The sequence below is a fragment of the Columba livia genome, chromosome 2, assembly GCF_036013475.1.
Source record: "Columba livia isolate bColLiv1 breed racing homer chromosome 2, bColLiv1.pat.W.v2, whole genome shotgun sequence".
NCBI lineage: Eukaryota > Metazoa > Chordata > Aves > Columbiformes > Columbidae > Columba > Columba livia.
Window position 1 is genome coordinate 31,593,062 of NC_088603.1, and position 19,013 is coordinate 31,612,074.

A 19,013-nucleotide genomic window follows, 5' to 3' on the forward strand; every position below is an offset into this window, starting at 1 on the left:
AAATGTAAAAACGGAAAAACCATTAAAAAAAAACATTAAACCTAAATAACCCTAAGCTCAATGTAGCTACTGTCATTTCTACCTATCTGTGCAAAATACCTATCACTAGATGTGTTTAAAACAAAGCCAACCAGTTTCATCTTATTGTCTTAATCTTAGCTTATCATGCAGTACTCCTGAAGTCGAAAATGTTAAATGCTGGAATATTCCCTCATCTTTTTCCACAACATGTTAAGCTGGAGTGCAATACATATCATTATGCAAGTGTAATGCTGCATGCTACACCCTGGTGTAGCATGTAACTCCAGTCTACAGAGACTTAGTCTGTTGGCTGCTGCTTAATAAACTATTCAAATACGTGGCTGATTTAAAGCTATGGCTAACCTGTGGAATCCAGGCGTGCTTCCCAGCTCCTACAGCCGTGTGTGTGTGTGTGTGTGTGTGAGTGTGTGTGTGTGTGCTCCAGCTGCACCCCGGCTCCGTGCTAACTCCCCTCCACCCCCACACCCTGGTTTCCGGCCCAGCCAGGTCCCCCCCCAGACAACGGGGGACACGGCTGTGGCACACACCCCACAGTTCAGACAGAGCCTTAGGGAGTCATCTAGCATTACGCTTGCAGCAGCCTGAAACAGAGCTTTGACTCGGGGTAATTATTTTGTGAGCTGAGCCTTGTACGATTGTTGTCCGCTAATAGTTTTGCTGTGAAAGAGCATATCTTTTCTGTCTCTCAAAAGCAGAAATAATTTCCATGCATTTTTTTAAAGAAATTACTTTAAGAGCTTGTACCATATCTAGTCAAAAGAATATGAGCATGCAGCAGGGCCGACCTGGTAAAGAAAGACACGACAATTTGGTAAAAGCAATCAGAGCATTCACGTGGCCACATCACCGTGCACTGAACTGGAAGTCTACTCCTAGGTGTCACTAGTTCAGGCTTGGCCATCTGTATTTTTTCAACAATAGCAATTCACTTTTTAATGAATGTTTAAAGTCTCAGATCCCCTGGGAGTAACAGCTATAGAGAGCATCAGTTATTGCAGAAAGAACAGGGATTCTAGGAATAAACAGAATATTGTGGAATCGCAAACGGGAACCAGTGACTTCATTATTCTGGAAAATGTCTCCTTTCGAACCACAAGGAACTCTGACAATTGAAAAGGTTTAGTCTTGAACAATGGAGTTTTGCAGAGACAGAGTGAAAGCAAAGTTGAGCTGCCTGTGTACTTAGGGCAGGTCTTTATTATGTGCCATATATTATCATGTTGTTTTGTGTTTTGCTTTATCGTTGTTGCACCTTTATTAAAGATGGGCCAGAAATAAAACCCAGATGTAAACGTACCTGTACTTCCAAGGTGCTTGGCTTTAGCTAAGAACCCGGCAGCTGAAAGCCATCCTCAGTATGTTTTATTCTAGAAGGTTTACATTCTTCTCCTCTTAAAATAAAAAACAAGGAAAACTTTTAAAACAGCAAATAAAATCTCACTGTTGTAAAATAATTACATATTATGGGCTTTTTTGCTGTCGTTTAAAGGAATCTGGTCATGCAGGTACGGGGAATGACTCTGACTTTAAAGAGAAATTAAAGAGGATAGCAATTTTGCTCTCTAGTCTGCAGAATACTAAGAACACAGGACACATTCTTGTCCTAAAGTCAAGGGATTTCCTTTGTTTAGGCTTATTAGGCGAATTACAGTCTGGTATCTTGCAGTCAGACACTGAGGTCTGCACTGGATTATTGAGCTGCAGGACACAAAACCATATAAAGCAAGAGATGTCATTATTCCAATGACAATAGAGGAGAAAAATATCCACTGCTGACAGGCCTACTCACTCACAAGTCCATTGGTGTCAACATACATAGCAGCAGAGACAGATAGCTTAGGAAAGAGTTTGTTACATCTGGTTAAAAGGGAAGTGTAAGAGCTAAAGGGGAGCAAAATACTGTGTGTCAATATTTGCCCTACTGAGGAACAGCAGACACATACTGGAACTGAAGGATACCATATATAAAGAAGTAAGTAACCACATGTATTATTTCAGCCCTGTGCCCCAGCTGTAAAACATTATTTGAAGTTATAAGGTTATAATAGTTGCACAGCTGTGGGAAGGTGAGGGTCATCCATTTTACATACATATTCAAATTAAGAATGCAGGGCTGCTGGTACAGACCAATAGCAATGGCCTCAAGGGTAGGAATGTACAGAAAGACAGTCAGAAACCTCTTTTTGTTTTCTCTTTTGGAGATGGATGTGAACTTTTTCACTCCTTTCTTGGTTGTGCATGGTTAGGCCTGAAGATGGAAAACAATGAATGACCTTGGCACTTGAAGTACAGATTCACAGAAAATTCAGGAACCTAAGTAAAGAAAAACATCCAAAAAGGCCTGATTTACACCTAAATTGCATGTTGCCTAATCCCCTAAGTGCTTTCTTTTTCAATATTCAAATGTATTTCTTGAATCACACATTTGTTCATGGCTGGAACTGCCACGGCTGGATTTTCCTCAAGCCACATCTGGATACAGAAACTAGATGTTTTCCGCATATGAATATGTCTGCACAGAAATACACAGGTCACATGTACCTCAGCTAGCTCTTAATGAACTAGTCTGGGTACCAGAATCTCATAACGTATCACTCCCCACTGACTACGTTTTCCTGCTTTGATATGTCTTCATTATGTCTCACTATGTCAAAGAAAAGCAGAATTGCTGAGGTTGGAAGGGACCTCTGAAGTTCATCTATTATGAACCCCTGCTCAAGGCAAGGTCAACTAGAACAGATTTCTCAGGATCATGTTCAGGATCATGTTTTGAAACATGTCCAGGTATAGAGACTCCACAAACTTTCTAGGCATCCTCTTCTAGCGTTTACTACCCTGATCACAGTGAAAGAGTTTTTTCTTATGTTTAAATGGAATGTCTTCCGTTTGAGTGTACTGGTTGCCTCTTGTCCTGCTGGAGCTTGGGCTCGACAAGCTTGGGGTCTGCTGCTGGCACAGCTCCCAGCCCCTTGTCTGCAACAAGGACACCAAACATTTTCTGTAGCTGCAAATCTGCAGGCGGAGCAGGTTTGCCTGATGCCAGAAGTTCAAAGTTTGAAGCCTTCACCTTCATGGTGTTCTCTGACACCAACGGCTCTGCCTGACCCTCCCTTTGTACAGTTGGACTTCAGGCTTTTGCAGCTATGAGGTCTTGGAGAAGTTCTCATCAAACTCCTTTTCTTGTTTCTGATTCTGTGTAGTCTGTAGACCTTTTCCAGCAGGTGACACAGATCCTCTATCAATAGGGAACTCTTGCAGCCAAGGACGACATCTCCCCCAGTCCCAGCCTCAGCGAAGTATCCCTGTACCCACAGACTGGCAGAACTTCATCCTCTCTCAGAAGCTCAGGTTGAGTTGATGCTGGAGGAAGTTGCTTTCATTGCTGCCACATGACAGGTCATCATCCTGCTTGAGCACATGTACACCACCTTCCACAGAGTTTCTGGCCCACTTTTGTGCACCCTTCTGCCCAAACTGGCACAGACCGCTGCATCTCCTGGTTGCCTCTTTTAGTTGTCACACATCTGTGTCACACATCTGTGTCACAAAGATATGTTTAAATCTCCTGAGGGACATAACCCAGCTGATTATCTTAATACAGGACTGACAAGACATGGCTCCCTAAAGCACAACAACACATGCTGTCTTCAACAATGCCAACAGAAACACAGAAACACTGGAGAAGTAATTCTTCTCCCTGGGATTTGACATTATTTGCTGAATATTGGTACAATTCTAGCCATGTTTAAAAATCAGACATTGCTATCCTCTATTTTTACTCTGGAGTGCTTCAAAAGACTCTAGTAAAATCTGCTCATATCATTGAAAATAGTTAGAGGCATCCTTTGACCTTCAGAAAATGAGTACTTCCTATTCACTTGCTCTGGACAGTTCATTGTTTTCCTTTTGACTTTAGATGCTTCCCTGGTCAGCTAGTTAACTGTTCTAGATCATTATTTGAAGCACCTATGTACTGGGAATCTGGACACCTAACTTAGGGGACTACATATTCTCATACAGCTCAGAAGAAAAATACTTAAAAGTCATTATGATTTTACCCTATTGAAATTTCTGGAACTTAGATCCAAAAAGAAGAGTAACGTCCCTAGATACCACTTTTGGTATGAGTCCCAGGTCCTTAAATCTCCAAGGACTAGACATTCAGATGCTCAACACATCTTCTCAGTATATGAATGAAAGCAGAGTTCATTGCAATGCCAAACAAATAAGAGCTAGGAAACTAGCTCCTGGTGTTGGATTCACGATTGCTCAGCACCGTCCACGAATGTAATTCTGTATCTCTCTCATTCCTATTCTAGCAAAGATGATGAGTCAGTAACTATTAGCTGCAGAGCGGAAGGATTTAAGACCTTTGAGAAGCAAATTCCACTTTTAATTATGGAAAAATGAGAAGAGTAAATTGAACACCACCATCATATAATAACCTTCAGTCAACAAGGAATAAAGTAAGAGCAGAGTCAAGATCAGAAATTCAATCATTCCTTCTGTGTTGGGAATTGTGAGACTCTTAAAAACAGATCCACCAGAAATCATGCTTACATAAATTGATTTATTTCTAGTTGCATCTGGTAAAACACATATAACTCTGCACAAGTAAAATTTCAGAGGAGAATGTCCACTCTCTCCCATTATGGCAAATAATACAGAATGGATTGTGCATATACATTTAAACCCTCTTTAATTTCCAAAGCTGCCTACTGAGAATGAGCTGTGGTCTCTGCCAGCTTCCAAATCATACCCAGCTGATCTTTTGGAGATCAGTAATTGTCTCAGAACAAAAACCTGCAGGGGACTATTCCACCAGTTTAGCACTAGAGAAAACCCATTCAGGCACTCAAAACATCCCCTGGAATAGTCTCATCTTCCGGTACAGAAATGGCCAAATAAATAAATAAATAAATCTAAATTTTTAGTGTTTTAGCTTGTTTTTATTGGTAAATGGACTTAAATTTGTATATTTTTAAAAGCAAAATCAATATTTTAGTTTGATTTTCCAAAAATAAACCATCTGTAATAGTGCTGTTTGCCTATCTATCTGTCTATTCAACCTGCCTGTCAGTTCTCCTCAAAAACTTGCAAGGAAGGAAGTGAACATAAAATACAAATTCAAGGAGCCAGACTTCGTTAATATTCAAAACAACCTGTATTCCTTAAATTCAAGTCACTATGCAACATGTTTATTCTCTCTTAAAAGCCTCATTTCAAAGAATAACACTAGAACTTGATGTAGGAATTGTAATTACACAAGAAGAGATCATTCAAACATTACATCTACGTTCAAGGCTATAGTAAAAGCAATCACTCTGTAAAAATCACAGGTATCCAGAATGGTGACCTGGTTAGTCTCTCACAAGACACTGTGACTCAGAGGTGTACAGGCTGAGGACAAGAACCAATAGACGCAAGTTGGAACACAAGAAATTTTGACTAGATATAGGAAAAAAGCATTTACCATTACAGTGGTTACCCAGAATGTCCATGAATTCTCCATCCTTGGTGACACCCAGAACGTGACTGGACCAGGCACTGAGCAGCTCGGTGTAACTGGACTTAATCTGAGGAGTAGGACAGACTACACAGACTCCAGAAGCTCCTTCCAGCACACACAACTTTAAGAGTACTTACATGGAGTCTGTGAGAAGAAAAGAAAGAGCTGGTGAGAGAATTTAAATCCATTCTAATTAACTCATGAAATAATAGTGAATCTTGAAATTGATTCGTATTTCATTGGTAACTAACATATATCAAAGGATGTCTGTATATATTACTGGCTTGCTTAGATACTCTCTCGCCTCTGTTCAGTTGCAGTCATTTGAAACCCCTGTGATCTCTATTTTAGTAATCTCTGAATTCCTGGATAAATCGTAAAAGATGGGAGGCTTCCAAGGCTGTCATCAATAGCCTGTGACTGATCTGTATAAAGTCTCTGGATTCACAAAGTTAAGTGAAAGATATATACACACGTAGCAATATACCTAGAAATAGCAGAAATCAATGTCCAAGAACACAGCCTTGGCAAAGTCAAATGGGCCTAGAGATTCCTTGAATCTAATGCAGGATTGAAAGACGGACAAGTGGTATGCCTTAAGGATACCAAAGCAAAACAGAAGCCAGAAGACTTCAGATGAAACAGTCACAAGAGTGTAGACTTGAGAAGAGACATGGAACATTGACCTGAGTGCAGAAAACACCTTGGTGTAGGTAAGCTAGAAATGTTATCGGTGGTTTCTACTGTTTTCTTAGGAGATGGGATTTTGTGCAGATTCTTTATAAACAAGCAGAATTGTACCCAAGTGAATGTTGTACCTAACTTGTACTACACATCTCTGAATTGAAATGAATTTGCAGGGCACAGAAAATGAGAGCCAGAATGAAAGAAATTAGGTGTGCGATGCAATTGCCAAACACATGTACTATGTGGTATTTGAAATCTCTGAAGATACCCAGTCAGCTCACTAGATGTCACTCCAGAAAGACACAAGTTTTCCTTATCTGCCAGCCCCACATAGGTGTTTCAGGTGCTGCACGGTGTCTCAAATGGCACCCACAGTCTATGTTTAGGCAAGTGAATTGAACTCAGGTTGTTCAGACAGAACATATAATTCCTGTAATCTAGTTTCACTTGCCGTTGCAGAGGCTAGAGCTGCCTGTTTTCAGGTCCCATGTTACATATCCCTTCTTACTCTCATCGCTCTCATGCTATGGTGGGATGAAATAAGGGCCGTTCAAATAAAAAAAGTAAAGGGAGGCCTCATCACTCATTCCAGACAGAAAGAAATGACATGTCAATTCAGGTAGCCCAGCAAGTCCTAAGATTTCTATTTCCAAGCCAAAAGCTTTTGGCTACAGAGGTGGTCACAGACACTTCCATCTTTCTCTTTGGGCAGGAAATACTACTCTTCATTGTTACAAATAATATCCATTGAAGCACTGGAAGGAAAAGACTGCCCACATGTTCTGCGACTGATGCACTCACTTTTCTGAAACCAGAAGGCAAATCCTACTTCCGTTAATATTTAAGTCTTTATTCACGCACACAAAAAAAAAATCACAACAACAACAAAAATCCCACCAAAAACCAAAAACCACCATTGTAGCCTGAGGTTAGACCATACACATTTGATATGATACAGACAAGAAACTGTACTGGACTTGTTTCAGATAAATTTCAGGGAAGGAGAAAGGTGTGGAACAGTTTCTATTTGATGCAGGTTGGGCAGATCAGGACTGTTCTACTTTGAAAACAGACCACAGAAGCAGTAATGAAGGTATAAAAAACACTGAATGGCAAAGAGGAGGTAGATAGAAATAACAGATCATGGATTCTTCCTGTACAAGGACTCGAGGTTGTCACATAAAACTATTGGCTTGCAAGCCCAAAGTAGAGATTCTTCATGCAAGACACTTCGTGCAAAGCACACACAAGCTCTGTGAAACCTCTTTAAAGAGTGTTGCAGGTGCTACAACTTTATATTGTATGAAAAGTGATTAGAAATATTCATGAAAAAAATTATCAAGGACTATTAATTACAGAGTTAAATGGCACATGACTGACTCCAATTTGCATTGGGACAGAAAATTTCAGTACATGTCTGGCCCTTAGCAGACACATTCCTAAAGCATGTACTTCTGACTACTGTCAGACAGGCTGCTGTGCTGGAGAGGCCTCTGGTCTGTCTGATACAACCATTCTTATATTCTTAAATCTCTTACCTAAATGAAGCAGAGCTGCACTTTGCAACGAGGCTGCTTCCAAAGAGAAAATCCGAAGGTAACATATGGCTCTGTGATTTTGAGCAGAAACGCCACCCTGCAGTTCCAAAACTCCTTGTTCATATATTCCCAGCATTATCTGATGAAAAGAACAATAAAAAAGAACACTTCGCTTAAAAAGTCCCAACCAGCTCCAGTGTTATCCAAACCAAAACTCCACACTTTCCTGAGGTTTCCCTGCCAGAACCACAAAAGACATTGGCACGTTCTACAGGCTTAGGCACCAGTAAAATCCAATACGTATCTAAAGAAGACTGATTGCCCGTCCTTACTGCAATGATTTTAAGGCCCAGTGCTCCACAGGGGAGAGGTACAAGACAGCCAGGAAAGACATCGTGAAAACAGACTGTGAGCATATAAATCACCCGTGCAAATCAGACATGGAAGCTAGGAAGATGACTCCTATTTGGAAGATTAATTACACTGTGCATGCTAAGGCAGAGAAAGCACATCTTTTGCTGTAGATAAAATGCAGAATACTGGGGGGACAAGAATGGAATAATCCTTCTGACCCCAGTGAAAACATTGGCTTTATTGAGCCAGGAACTGGAAAAGCTTATTTTTTTATCTCGTGCTGAAATATAGCCCCCATACCATAGCTGGGAGGAGGGCTGGGGCACATGCCTACACTGATTCCATCTAGTATGGAAAAAATATATGTTCTTACAATGATTTTCTTACACCAAAGAATTTGTCTATTTTAATAAGTCCAGAGAACCTAGGTGTCTGGTGATTTCTTGTCATAAATCAAGAGCTCATTAAAAAGAAAAAAGTATGAAAAGAAGGCAAAGATTCTGGCAGGAGTCTTGAGAAAACAATTGAAAAGCATTTTTGAAGTTTCATTCATTTTAGTGCAATATGTGCAAAGGCCACAGCTCGCAGCACTGGTAGTTCTGAAGTCTGTCAACTAAGTACCTAAAAGCTCCTGAATTTACTGAATTTTGGGCCATGGATTCAGTTTGCTGCCTGTGTCTGGATATTTCCTGCTTAGAATAAAGCGCAAAGCTGTGGTTGTGGGAGGGAGGTACAGAAAGTCACGCTACCTGACCAACAGGAAATTCAAAGTGCATCAATTGTAAGAGTCCAAAGAGCTGTTGAAAAGTAAGATAAGGTTCAGAAGGGGATTACTGTGTCCTAAATGTGATATTTTTATTGAGAGGGCAGTGCTTAAATTACATTTTTATGAGCCAGCGTGGCATACCATCACTTTTTCATTTTACTGGGAAGCTTGCTGGGACTTCTCTGGTTCACAGGTGCAGAACGGATTAATTTTATCCTCCCCTGAATAAGACCTTCTGTCCCTCTGTAGCTTCTAACTTGGAAGCAGCATGCAAGGATACTACAAGACAAAAATTGTTACATCATCAGACAGAGCAGAAGAGAAATGGGAACAAAAATGGATAAAACACTAAGACTTGATTCAGCAAAAATATTTACGTGCGTGTTAGCCTTAAGCATCCCTGTTCAGTGAAGCACTAAAGCATGTTCTTGGGCTTAATTGAAGTTAATGGGATTTACACAAGTCCTGAAGGTAATCACATGCTTCACTGCTTCACTAAATCAGAATACAAGTATTATAGGGCAAGGTTTATCCTCAGGGAATTCCATTGAAATACAGGGTGATACAAACCTATAACTCATTTTAAGAGTGTTTATTATTAAAATGCATGCACAGAAATGTGTTAAGAGGAGTGCAGGTTGCACAAGGGCTGAGCCTCAGAATAGCACTTTGTTTAACAAGATATCTGAGACATAAGACCTGTTTAAGTGTAAAATCAGAAGTAACTACAGGGAAGCCAAGGCCGATGCAGCTGAAATCAATATTAAACCCCAGAGAAGGGGATTTTCTAAAAGTATAGGGGGAGGGGAAGAAAAATGGACAACAGGTCCCCAGAGAGCGTGATAAATGATGATGGGTTAGGCAATATAGTTCTGCTTCCAAAAGCCAGGCTTAATCCTCACTCAGGAGTAGACATTGTGCCACATATTCAATCTATCCCTTAGAGAGAGTCAAAAGGATCAAAAGCATCACACAGATACTTAAAGGGAAAGGTCATATTCCCATTGAGGACTAATGACTATATCCCTTCCTGCAAGCTTGGGGATTTCTGGCGAGGGAACTCAAACGGCAATGTTTCCAGCCCTAGCTCTGGCTGTAGGGCGTCTGCTGTCACATCAGCTCCATGAACCCTTCGCCTTTACTCCCAACTGCCCCCACACTGTGCGCTCGCAGCTCCCTGTGCTGCTCCCACAGCTTTTCCATACCTTTCAGCAAAGGGATTTCTTTAACATAATGGAGCTCTGTGATCAGATCACCCAAAGCCACTGCAATGTCTCAAGACTACCAAAGCCTTTGTGGTTACAGAAGAATTGTAGAGAGCTGCTATAATTTAAGAGCAGGGATTTTTTTTTTCCACTGTAGTGGTTCAATGTGTGTTGTGCGCACACATGTGCTTCAGCACAGATGGAGATTCAAATGAATATCAGACCCTTTGGTGTGAGTTCAAATTTCCTGAAGGTGTTGGAATGTCTGTAAAACATCAGATGCCCTTTTGGTTGTTTTTTTATAAATACATTTTAATTCTCTGCTGATTTGACATTTCACTTTATTTAGGAAAAATGGGGGAAAAAATGACAACATATTGAAAAAAGTTATTACGGAAAAAAAGAACAGGGAAAGGGAGGGAGGCTCGCATGTCCCTGGCAGCTACCTGCCTTTCTTATACAAAGCCACCTATGATTCTTCTACAACCACAAACAAGCCAGGATTTCTTTGTGCTCTTTCCAGAAAGGAAGTTCAAAATATGTACATCTACTCCAAAGCTATCAATCTTTTTTACAAGATTATTAAGGGGAGTAGAGAACCATTGTCATCTTTCTTAAAATAATTTTTCCCCGAAGCTTCAGGAATCTTTAAAGTTCAGGATATTTTTTCTTTTTTCCTTTCTAACACATTTACCTCCTAAAAAATAGTTACCTTATGACTGATTTACTTTTGTATCAATAATGTCTATTTCTCTGTTTCTTCGGAGAAAAAGAAAAATATACATATAGATATATATATATCCTAGCTGTATTTAGAGCCCTGCATAGTTGGCTTCAGTTTCAGGTTGCTACTGTCAACCCAGACAAGGTTGGAGAGGTTGTGCATCCTCAAACACTGAAGGATATGCTCCATGAAAGATTTTCTAAATGGTCAGTGAGACCAAAACCAACAATCTCTGAACCTTTAGATTTTCAAAAATGGTTTCAATTGCATATTGAAAATAACATAAGGCAAAACAGCAACAAAAATCAGAGTCAGGCCCCTAAACAAATGTCATCACTGCTTAGACTTCAGTGAGGGTGTTAATTATTATCACAAAGTGAGGAAACCACAGAATTGTTGGACCAAACACGCATTTCATGTGGAGAAAGCAGTACAAACAAACCAAAAACATACATCATTTTCCATGAAGCACAAAGAAGATCCATCTATTTATTCAACAAGCCTTAGGGATCCTCCTCCTGTACAAACTATCTAACGTACTACAATATAACTTGCATCCTGAGGCTATTACAGCCTTTCATATGCCTGTAATTTATTAGCTATCTCAGCTATGAGATTACAACTGGAATAATTCTGAGTGCTGTTAAGAAGGAGCTTCTTGTATCGTATCTACATACACTGTACTATGACACTAGCACTGGAGAACCAGCCTTCTCCCATACACCCACATTTGCAATTCTTTAAGAAGACTTTTAAACTAAACTAAAGCCATTAAATTATTCCACCTGGCTATGTGACATGGGATATAACTACAAGCAAGAATTCATATGCTATACCCTGTGGCTGAGCCACACACATGGTGAAAGACATGTAATTTTCAGTGCAATATGACATCAGGAGCAGTGATGCACATGGTTATCTCAGAGAACGACCAACACCAGGAACACCACATTAGGGCAGTAGAAAGGCAAGAGTAAGTAGTTTTTGAATGATCTCTTTAGAAGGTGTCCTCTTTCCCCCTTCAACCTCAAGGTGATTTGCTACCTGCAGCTGAATAAAAAACGACATATGTATGTATCTATACATGACCATTATCTAGCTGTGGCACAAAGATTTTGTTATCTATGAACCAAGCTAGCGATAAAACTACTTACCATGTTAAGGGCAAAATAGAGGTTAGGCAGTTCACTGATCTGTAGTCTCAGAATTAAGAAATACAGATGCTTTCCTGGTATGCACTCGTTGCAATGAGCAATTTTTAGAACACCTCCTTGCTAAATACTGATGTCACATATGACAAAAAAGCCAACAAACTTAAGTTATGTTTCTATTACAATACTTACCTGAATCATAGCCACACTGCCAGACGTTAGTTTTGGACTGGTAACCAGTAATATTTTATAGGTATGCACAAAGGCTGTACACTGGTTTCAACAGGCAAAATCTAGGTTGACAGAAGGGAAAATCTGCAAGTGCTTTACAAAGGAGATAGAACAAGTTCCACAAACTGAAACTTCAAGTCAACCTTATTGAACCCCTGGAAATTCCTAACAACAAAGTCCTAAAACTGATTTACTGAATACAGTTAAACAGCTTTAGTTAAAGTCACATTTAACTGAGGTCATTCCATATTAGCAATTTGAGCTAACTTACCTAGTTTAACTTACACCAGGTTTACTATGATCTAGTTTTTCAACTAACCCAAAACAATTCAATTTCTGCATTTTCTAACTGATTCATGAATTAATTTTTTAAATATGTCTCATACTTAAAAATTTGTGAGCGAAGCCAATGCTGCAAAAACCACACCTTTCCTTGAATTTACTGCCATCTTTTTAGAAAGTTTATTTAAAAGAATATAACCCAAATATGTGCTTTGCTATGAAACGTGCTTTTCAAGTTCATTTTGCCAGAGAAAATACTCATTTTCCAGAATGGCATATTTCATTTGCTACCAAAGAGGACTGACTGTAACATAAAGCGAGTGGCTCCTTTAGAAGAAAGAGAAACAATTTGACATGGTAGGTCTGGTATCCTTCTGCAATATCAAATGAAGCCCCACATTTTCAAAATGATGCATGGGAATTTAACCATGTGGTGCCCATTAAAGTCAATGCCAGCTCTCACGCTTTATGAGGTCACCAGAAGTCCTCGATGGAATTACACCCCTGTCCTGCATGGCTGATTCTCTTCTATCACAGACAGAGTCTGAAGCAAAGCCCATAAAGCCAACAAAATTGTCTGCAGTCAGTTTGGTCAGGTTCAGATCAGATATTTCTACTGCAAAGAGAGAAACAAGAGAGAAATAAATTACTAGACAATTGCTATTTTAACAGCATGGCATAGGTCCTCTGTTGATACATATTTCTGTATAGCAAGGGGGAAATTATGTCTTCCTGTGGTCGTGCTGGAGGCATTTGATGGGAAAGAGAAACACTGGGGAATATTCCTTGGAAAAACAAAAGGACATCCTGTGAGAATGCAATTATAAAGTAATTCTTTAAGCCTACCTAACAGCTATCATACAGCATATCAAGTAGAACATACTTGAGGAAGAAATATCCTGAGCTCTCTGTGCATCACCTGCATTTTTAGAATTTACCATACTGGTTCACATCTGTCAGTTTTGTATTTACTAGACTGAATCTTTTAATATCCATCACACATTGATAACATTCAACTTCCAAAAGTGAAACGTGGCACCCAGTTTGCACAAAGACTTTGCACATTGTCATGTTTTAAAGCACTCAGTAGTTAATAAAAGACTATGGTCTATTGGTATATTGGTTTTCGTATTCTCTTGGTTGGAATATGAGCTTGCTTTAGCAATAAACTGATATGTTGATTGAACACTTTCCAGTTTTTAAGTTTCAGGTTGTGTTTCTGGGGTTATAACACTAGAAGCATGGCGACCTGCTATAGTTGCCTGAATCTGTGTATGTAAGATATAATAATTTTATGCAGAAAGTAGGCATTTAGAACATGGACCTGCAAGTTCCTAGGAGTTTGTGTGCATATCTCTCATGGTCTGGGTTTCATCAGAGTACAGTGTCCTAAGCTTATTGAGAATTTAGCAAGCAATTTGTATCCACACGTGCGTTAATACATGCATATCTTGGGGAAAAAAAAAAAAAAAGTCTAGAAAAAAGCAGACACGCTTATTGAAGGATCTTTGCACAGAACTAATAAATAACCTCTCTGAGAAATGTAGCCAATTTGGAAGCATAAGAACAATAAGAATTATTGCCTCATTTTTCCATGGGTGCACGGTGTCTTCTGTTTAGTTAGATTTCTGTTATCGAAGGCTATATAACACATGAGAAGGGTACCTTGGCCAGCTGAAAACATGGGTAGTACAACAGTTATTTTACAGCAACCGACAGGATCAGATCAGACAGAGAGGGGGAAAAAGATGATGCTTTAATATGGCACCTCTCTGAACTAGGGAAAATAGATTATTCAAATATAGCTGTACTGCTTCTGCATTCAGGTGTCTTCATACTTACTGCCGCATCTGTCCTCAAGCTGGATAGGTCACCTACCAGATAAGTGTGAATTAACCATACAGGGAATGTAGCGCTGTATCAAATGAATTTCTATAGCAGCTGTGGAGGTTATGGCAAAGTTTCAGAGCCTTTGAATGGCTGATCCCAGCACTATCATCGCTTTTCATTTTCCAAGAAAGATTCTTTTAAGAGAGGCTGGAGTATATTTTCTTCTGTCTTTTGTTTTGGTCTCTGTTATTACTATACTTCGGAAAGAAAAAAAAGTCAGGAAAGTTCAGAGTGGGGCAACTTTTTCATTACAGAGGATTGAATCACCCAGTAAAAGACAGAATTTACAGCAGGAATCCTGTGAAAGAAGCATTGTGTACCTATGTTCACATCCCAACCTTATGATATAGCCTGTAATATTTTGCCTTTTGCAGCCAGACTGCCATTCCTTGCCTTTGCTTAAATGAGCAGTCAGAATACACACAGCTGGCCTGGGTTATTCCCCTAGCCCATCATCTTTTCACCCCTCTGAACATCAAGGTTCATCTAAATTTTCCTGATAAAGACACCACTATGCAGAAGGGAAAATATGCATTCTTTATGCCGTACAGCTGAGTAGGGCTAAATGACTAATATCAAGTCCCAGGCATCAACTTAGAAGGAGCAAAGGGCCGGTGCTGTGAGTGGAACTGGGAGTGGGGGGAGGCTGGTGTGGTGGGATGCAAAGGGGACACGCCAGTCCTTGAGCTGGAGCCAACGCCAGTTACACAACATGGTTTAAACAGCACTACCTCAAAACTGCGTGTTTGTTTCTGCAAAGTGTTCGACTTCCATCTCAGTGCCCTTTGTATGAGCTGAAAGGAAAGCTATTTGAACTCTTCTTATAAACAACATAACTTAGGTACATACTTAACATGAATAAATACTTTGCAAGCAGTGCAGAATTATTAATTAGCAGCTTACATTGACACTCCAGTGCCCTGTTTCTGAGGAAGAAGTCACAACCCCGACACAAAGGCTGGTATACTACAGACATGCAATAACAGAGCCCTGGTTTTTAATAGGAATTTTAGAATGAAAATATTAAAATAAGCACTTTGAGGCTGTCACTTAAACTGAACTTTCAAGTCCTTTTACCCTTACCCTCTACAGGGATTGTTGTAATGAAACCCTCACCATGGTCACTGGCATGATCACCCATACAGAGCTCCTCTTTTCCTCCCCATCAACTTTAACAGGCTGAAGCAGCGTGGTAAAGAATCAGAGAATCATTTTGGTTGGAAAAGACCCTTAAGATCATTGTGTCCAACCATAAATCTTTCAAGCCCTCAATGTTTCTTCAGCAGAGCTGAGGGAAGAAACAGACTGTCATTCACAGAATCACAGAATCACAGAATGTCAGGGATTGGAAGGGACCTCAAAAGATCATCTGGTCCAATACCCCTGCCGAGGCAGGAACACCTAGATGAGGTTACACAGGAATGTGTCCAGGCAGGTATTGAATGTCTCCAGAGTAGGAGACTCCACAACCTCCCTGGGCAGCCTGTTCCAGTGCTCTGTCACCCTCAATGTGAAGAAGCTTCTTCTCATATTTAAGTGGAACCTCTTGTGTTCCCGTTTGCACCCATTGCCCCTTGTCTTATCGATTGTCACCGAGAAGAGCCTGGCTCCATCCTTGTGACACTGACCCTCTACATATCCATAAATATTAATGAGGTCACCCCTCAGTCTCCTCTTCTCCAAGCTAGAAAGCCCCAGCTCCCTCAGCCTTTCCTCATAAGGAGATGCTCCACTCCCTTAATCATCCTTCTTGCCCTGCACTGGACTCTCTCCAGAAGTTCCCTGTCCTTCTTGAACTGAGGGGCCCAGAACCGGACACAATATTCCAGGTGTGGTCTCACCAGGGCAGAGTAGAGGGGAAGGAGAACCTCTCTGGACCTACTAACCACCTGCCTTCTAATACACCCCAGGATGCCATTGGCCTTCTTGGCCACAAGGGCACAGTGCTGGCTCATGGTCATCCTGTTGTCCACCAGGACCCCCAAGCCCCTCTCTCCGATCCAGATGGCTGACGGTGCGTGGCCAAAATGAGCGAGAAATCTGGGAAGAGCAAGCTGAACTGGAACCAGCGAATACAGAGTTAAATAGGCGCTGACGTCATCTGTCGCTAGGCAGCCTGTTGCTGTCCCGCCGCGCGGCCGCTAGGGGGAGCCGTGACTGAGGCCGCCATGACGCAGGAGCGCGGGTTGCGCGCGGGGAGCGGGGGAGCGGGGTTCGCGCCGGCGCGGAGCGACCTGAGCAGCACAATGTGGAACGTGTTAGCGGGTCGCAATGTGGAGGGCAGATTGGTGGCCATTTAAACCGAAATGATTCCAGGGTAAAGTCCGACACTCAGCCGACACGTTCTGGAGGAGAACGCGGGAAGTTCTGAAAGGCGTTGCTGGGGATATCGCATTTGAAAGCTGATTAAAACAACCCTTTCCGTGCAAAGTCTTCAGGTTGTAATTGGAGTGGCTATTAGGAACACTTGCTAGGAATTCAGCAGAGATCTAAAAGAAAAATGTCTTTGTAATTCGCAAGTAAAAGAAAAATAGCTGATGAAAGGTGTGTTTTGTTTTTTCTGCCATTCTAACTTCATGTTTCCTTCTGAAATGTTTCTACTGTTTTCTTACTCAGTATTTTTAAACTGGTTTTATATTTTCTTCTTCAAATAATTGGCACATAATGGGTGCATGAATACAGATTGATGTAATCTTTGAGATTAGGCTCCCAGGGGTATAAAATAGGAAAAAATTAATTGATTCTTCAGTTTAAAAATATATATATATATATATATATATATTCAAAAATATATGATTTATTAGGAGGAAAAGTAACTCATGTTTTCCTGTTGAGTTGTTATAATACAAATGGTAGCATTTTGAACTCTTGGCCTAAAATAGTTACATTGAGCTTTGATCCTTAGGACGTTAACAGACGGGAAGCAGAGGAGTGAATTGGGGTGAATTTAATAGTATCCAGAGATAGAATAATTAACTCTTATGGTGCCTATTAGCAGCTAGGGTCTGAAGGAAAAGGGCTTTGAAAAATAAAACCAGGAAGGAAAAAGAGTAATTTTTGAATGTTGTTAGGTATATTAGTTGTTGGAGAGAAATGGGCTTGTTCAGCCTTGAGAAAAGAAGGCTCAGGGGAGACCTCATCAGCATGTTCCAGTATTTAAAGGGTGGCTACAAAGAAGATGGAGCCTCCCTTTTTACAAGGAGTCACATCGTAAAAGATGATAGGGAGATTCCGACTGGACAGAAGAGGGAAAATTTTCGTGATGAGAACAGTCATTGGAATAATTTCTGCAGGGAAGTGGTGGATTCCCCAACATTGGACACTTGTAAGATTCAGCTGGAGAGGGTGCTGGGCCATATTGTCTAGACTGTGCTTTCACCAAGAAAGGGTGGACCAGATGATCTTTGTGGTCCCTTCCTATCTGTTTTTCTATGATTCTATGAAATTATGACATCCTTCTTTAATATGAGTCATGAAATGAAAGCCAAGTTCATGTTCTTTATCATCCACCAAAGAGGATAACTGTTTGCAAACAGGCCAAAAAGTTGTAGGATACAGGTTACTGTCACTGCTCATTTCTTGAGCTTTTATTCTCTTCTTATATTAGTGAACTTTTCAGTAAATTTAAGCTTTTCAGAATGCATGTGTGAGTACATGGAATAGCAAGCCTTCTTACACTGAGGAGCTACAGATCTCTCCTTTCTTTCCAGCTTTGTTTGTAAAGTAGGTATCAAATCCTATACAGTTAACATAGAGACCAGATCTGTGTAGGTTTAACTGACAGAGGACTTAGCACTATTATACTCCCCGATTTACCTCTAAGTGTCCACATCAGTTCGTACTGCCCAGTGTAGCACATCTTCTTTGTTGTAATAACAACCTGAGCTCAGGCTGTCTGCAAATGCAGCACCTTTATGCCTGTTCTATGGTATTAAGAATCTTCTAGGAAGGACTCCGAAAGTAGCTTTTTCTGTTCAACAGAACATAGATGGGGCTTGGAAAGGGTGTGTTGGCCACAGCACAGATAGGCTGAAATGCAGATTCAGACCTGCGCTCAGAGCCCAAGGTGGCCGTACTTGTGCGTACCCTCCTCTTTAATTGGTGTGTTAAGCATTGGTCTGTTCTTACAAAAACCATCAATGTGCCTGAAAACAACATGCAGGACGTATTATGTAGCTAACAGAAGCCTGTAGAGGGAGAGGTAAAATAAAATTATTCCATAAATATTGGAGAGATGTTCCTGACATCAAAAGAAGCACTTCATTTCTCAAAGTCTAAGGCGTCAGTGCAGGTGACAATGTCTTTCGAAGTGTAGAGTAGATATTAACCCATTTCATTAAAGCTGTGCAAAAACTCAGAAAGATGTACTTCACATCATTATGTATTAAATACCAAAGAGGAAAGGAAGGAAGGAAGAAGAAATCTCCCCAGCCTTTCTGCAAATGCATACAATAGAAGTCATTGAAAAGCCTCTCAGTATTTTGCAGTACTGGACAGTAAATCAATGTAATCTGCATTTCTGCAGTAGCAGGAAACTTTCCAAATGATCGCTATAAATGGAGCACATGTTTTACGTATAGGTTACTATTTTTGGCAGTCCATCAAACCCCTTTGATCTGTAGACAGTGGGGTTT

General features: G+C 40.5%; 1 long non-coding RNA gene across 2 annotated transcripts; it reads right to left on the reverse strand.

Annotated features, from left to right (window-relative positions):
* Nucleotides 1-1,120: 1,120 nt before the first annotated feature.
* Nucleotides 1,121-9,996, reverse strand: LOC110360280 (uncharacterized). Of its 2 annotated transcripts, XR_002416063.2 has the most exons (4): nt 9,038-9,996; nt 7,777-7,915; nt 5,516-5,695; nt 1,121-1,433 (listed from the first exon to the last, which is right to left on the reverse strand). It is a non-coding gene; the product is annotated as an uncharacterized LOC110360280 (long non-coding RNA). The 2 variants fall into 2 exon arrangements; XR_010470970.1 differs by lacking the exon at nt 1,121-1,433 and having other exon boundaries at nt 4,991-5,695.
* Nucleotides 9,997-19,013: the final 9,017 nt, after the last annotated feature.